Below are 4,859 nucleotides of genomic sequence, written 5' to 3' on the forward strand. Positions count from 1 at the left end.
AGATTTTTGGAAGTGCCTAGCTATTTTTAATAAAGCCCAACAGATACAGAAAAGTAGAAAAACAGAATTAAATGGAAAAGAGAGAGAGAGAGAGAGAGAGAAAGGCCACAGGCCACTTAACTGGCTGGGCCGGCCCACCTGGCCCGTGCCAGTCATCACCTACCTTTGTCAGTAGGCAGAGGAGGGAGACAGCGCACGCGCGTGTGAGGCGCCGCGTCTCCTCCTGCTTGCCGCCGACCTCTTGGAGCTGGCTAGGGACGCCACACACGTCCCCAAGCCCCACTTTCTCGCTCCCGTCCCCATTCCCCGCCTCTCCCTCGCTCCACACCTTGGACCCAAATGCTTCCTGCACTGCCACTCACTGGCATCGCGTCCATCGTGTTCCCCGAGCCGCCCCGAGCTATCCCCGAGCTCCGCCACCTCGTTCCCTACCTCCTCACCGAGCCACGTGGCCGGAAGGGACCCGAAGCACCGCCCCCGATGCTTTTCCCCTCCTCGGTCGCTGAAGATTGGCGTCGCCACCCCCTCAGCTCCGGCCTTCCCCGAGCCTGCTCCGTTTTCTCGGTTGCACGCCGCAGCTTCCCCTTCGCGGAAGACCGAAACACGCCGCCGCCCGTGCTTGCCATCGACGATGCTTTGGTGACCATTTGGTCCTAGGCACATGTCCATCCTACTCACCGCATTGTGTAGACGGTTTAGGGCCTGCGCACGCATCGCCTAGGCCACCGCAGCCGTGTTTCCATGCACAACCGAATGCCAGCCGCGGCTTCCGAGCTCGCCGCCGTCGACTCCAGCCACCACAGGCCCGACCACCACCACAATTTGACGTGCACTGGCAAGGGCTCTCCAATGTGCCCAGCCATGGCTCGAACCGTGCCTCGTAGCGCAACCCCGAGCACCAGCGTCGCTTCTGGCCTTGCCGGTGATTAGCCGCCGGCCTAATCCCTTGGTGCTTAGCGCTAATGATGCACTAACTAACCCCCCTAGCTCACTGACACCTAGGGCCCATGCCCTAATTAACATGGGTTTTATTTTTGTTTAGATTAAACTAACACCACGGGCCCCAGTGGTCAATTTGACCCGGCCACGTCACACATTGACCGACCCCACACGTCAGTGCTGACTTGCTGACGTGGCTGTTGACCCGACCCCACCTATCAGCGACACTAACCAGCACTGTGTCACTGAACAGTGGACCCCACTGGTCAAGTTTGACTTGCACCAGCCTCCTTTGACCTGGTGACGTCACACCGACGTCATGCTCATGCAATAAATATTTTCTGGGTTTATTCCTATTCAGGAAATTCCAGAAAATATCACAAACTGCAAAAAATCATAGAATTTATTCTGTAACTCCAAATGCAAAGATTTATATATGAAAATTGATTAGAAAAAATCAATATTTCCATCTATACTAGTTTCATGCATGTCAGAAAATTTAACCTTGCCCTTCAGATGAAACAAGTTAATGCACTAATATGACCTCTTGTTTTGTGTTTGCATTTGAATCTTTGATTCAAATGAGCTCAAACCAACCTGTTCTAAGTTGCATTAGTCAAAACACAGCATATTGACATGTCATGATCATGCATCATACTGTGCATTGCATTGATTGTGTTTTCCTTCTCTATTGCCGGCATTTGTTCCCTCTCGATAGATGTGTTCCGACGATGAGTTTGATGACACCGATGAAGAGCTATATTATCTTCAGAAGTGCCAGGCAAGTAAAAACCCCTTGTTCATTCCAATGCAATCCCACTCTCTCGCATCTGCTGTCTTTTACTGCATTAGGACAACAACGCTTCAATTGTTACCTACCGCGGTAGTTGAACCCCTTTCCTCTGCATGACCTGTCATTGCCACAGTAAATAGATGAAACCCACTAGCATGAGTAGGAGTTGTTTGAGCCCTGATGTGCCTACTCATTCATGCTTGTTTGTCATGCATGCAACTGCTTAGAGTTGAGTCAGGTCTGATTCATCAGGGATGAATAGGAAAGTGGTGAACATGTCCTACGGTGTATGAGCTAAGTGTGTGAACATGATTTGGTAAAGGTAGCGGTGAGAGGCCATGTAGGAGTACATGGTGGGTTGTCTCACTGAAATCATCCTCAGGAACTGAGTTCTGTGTTTGTGATCCTTGAACAGCTACTACCACACGTTAGGCCCTGAAATATGACCCCGCTCGACTTATTAACCGCCCTTGTCCTCTGTCGAGGAGTTGCAACTAGTTTCTGGTGTTTGTAGGATATGTGTTGGAGGCCGTGCATAGTGCTGACCCTAGGGGTGGGCTATGATGTGGTAGATACACCGTGGCCCGGTGTACCGAGCGCCCATTTGGTGTCTCGGGAACCCTGCACACATCGTTTGGGGCTGTGAGCGAAACCCCGGCCGGATCTCCTCGTGGATGGAACTCGAATAGGCGATAAACCTGGACTACAGACTTGTTTGGTTAGTCAGGTCGTGGTTTACACCCACGTCGGCTTTTACTTGAAGTCTGCCGAGCACATGTCGTGTGCAGACGCTAAGTGGTGTAAACATGTGTGAAGAAGTACACCCCTGTAGGGTTAGAAATGATCTATTCGAATAGTCATGTCCGCGGTAAAGGACTTCTGGGTTGCCTATAACAGTTCATAGACAAGTGAAAGTGGATACTCTAAAATACGCAAGATAAGCGTGAGTGCTATGGATGGCGTTCTCATAAGGAGATATGAGCGGATCCATAGTGGTGTATTGATTGGTGAACATGTGGACTCGTGTGCACCACCTCAAAAGAGTTACTTGTAGTCGTAGTTCAGGTTAGCCACTGAGTCAAAGCTGGCTTGCTGCAGTTAAACTCCACCACCCCTTTGTTGATACCGATGCATATGTAACCAGTTCTGATATAAGTCTTGCTGAGTACATTTGTTCTCACGTTTCCTTAATTCATGTTTTTGTAGAGAGACTTCAGTCTCTCTAGTAGTTCCGCGTGGACTTCGACATTTAGCTTGATACCTCAGCTACGATCTTGTGCCCTTGGCAGGATCTGGTAGATAGTCAGGCTTCTCAGCCTTTTTCATTTGTAGTTTTTTGTACTCAGACATGTTCAAGATTCCGCTTGTGCTATTGCTTGCATGACTTGAATGCTGGGTCATGACACCCATGTTTGTAATATCTGACTCTTTGGAGTCTTATGAATAAATACTTTGAGCCGTAGAGTTTTGTTGTGATGCCATGTTGTATTTACACATATCGAGCATATTGTGTGTATGATTGAAATGCTTGGTATGTGTGGGATCCGACAACCTAGTTGTCTATCCTTGGTAGCCTCTCTTATGGGGAAATGTAGTCTGGTGCTTCCACTGAGCCATGGTAGTTTGCTATAGCCCGGTTTACCAGAGTCATGTTAGCCCAGTTACTACTACTTCAGAACACTTAGACTGGCTGGCATGTGTCCTTCTTCGATCATGTGTCTGTCCCTTCGGGGAAATTTCACGCGGTGTCTTTCGGAGTCCTGTTAGCCTGCTACACCCCGGATTCCCAGAGTCCTGCTAGCCCAGTTGCTACAGCCTGAATTCACCCGCTGATGACCGACACGTTCGTTGTTGGGTCATGTATGCCTGTCCCTGTAAGTTAGTGCCACTTTGGGTTCAGGAGTTGTCATGTCGGCCCGGGTTCTCTGTCATATGGATGCTAGTGAAACTATCATATACGTGAGCCAAAAGGCGCAAACGGTCCCGGGCTAGGTATGCTGGCACCCGTGGGGATACTGTGCGGGAGGCCGCAAAGTGATATGATGTGTTACATGCTAGGTCAATGTGGCTTAGGATTGGGGTCCTGACAGCTTAATTTTGGACGCTGTCAGGACCCCGATCCTAAGTCACACTGATCTAGCTTGTAAAACATCATATCACTTTGCGGCCTCACGCAAGGTATTCCCATGGGTGGCACCTTACCTGGCCCGGGACCTTTTGTGCCTTTTGGCTCACATATATGATAGTGTCGCTTGCATCCATATGACAGAGAACCTGGGCCAACATGACTAGTCGTAAACCCAAAGTGGCACTAACTTACAGGGACAGGCATACATGACCCACGAACGAACGTGTCGGTCACAGCGAGTGGATTCCTGCTGCAGCAACTGGGCTAGAAGGACTCCGGGAATCCGGGTTGTAGCAGGCTAACAGGACTCCGAAAGACACCGCGTGACATTTCCCCGAAGGGACAGAGACAGGTTCGAAGAAGGACACATGCCGGCCAGTCTAAGTGTTATGGAGCAGTAGCCACTTGGCTAACCGGACTCCGGTAAACCAGGCTATAGCAGACTACCATGGCTCAGTGGAAGCACCAGACTACATTTCCCCATAAGAGAAGCTACCAAGGATAGGCAACTAGGTTGTCGGATCCCACACATACCAAGCATTTCAATCATACACACAGTATGCTTGATATGTGTAAATACAACATGGCATTACAACATGACTCTACGACTCAAAGTAATTATTCAATAGGCTCTGAGGAGCACGATATTACAAACATGGGTCTCATGACCCAACATTCAGAGCATACAAGTCAAAGCACATGCGGAAGCTTAACATGAATGAGTACATACATCTACAAATGAAAAAGGCTGAGAAGCCTGACTATCTACCAGATACTGCCGAGGGCACAAGATCGTAGCTAAGGTAACAAGATAAACGTCGAAGTCCGCGGAACTACTAGCGAGACTGAAGTCTCTCTGCAAAACATAAAATAAGCAAATGTGAGTACAAATGTACCCACCAAGACTTACATTACAACTAACTACATATGCATTGGTATCAACAAAGGAGGGTGGTGGAGTTTAACTACAGCAAGCCAGCTTTGACTCGATGGCTATCC

The sequence above is a fragment of the Triticum urartu genome, chromosome 3A (genome assembly GCF_056163025.1).
Source record: "Triticum urartu cultivar PI428250 chromosome 3A, HENAU_Tu73, whole genome shotgun sequence".
Taxonomy (NCBI): domain Eukaryota; kingdom Viridiplantae; phylum Streptophyta; class Magnoliopsida; order Poales; family Poaceae; genus Triticum; species Triticum urartu.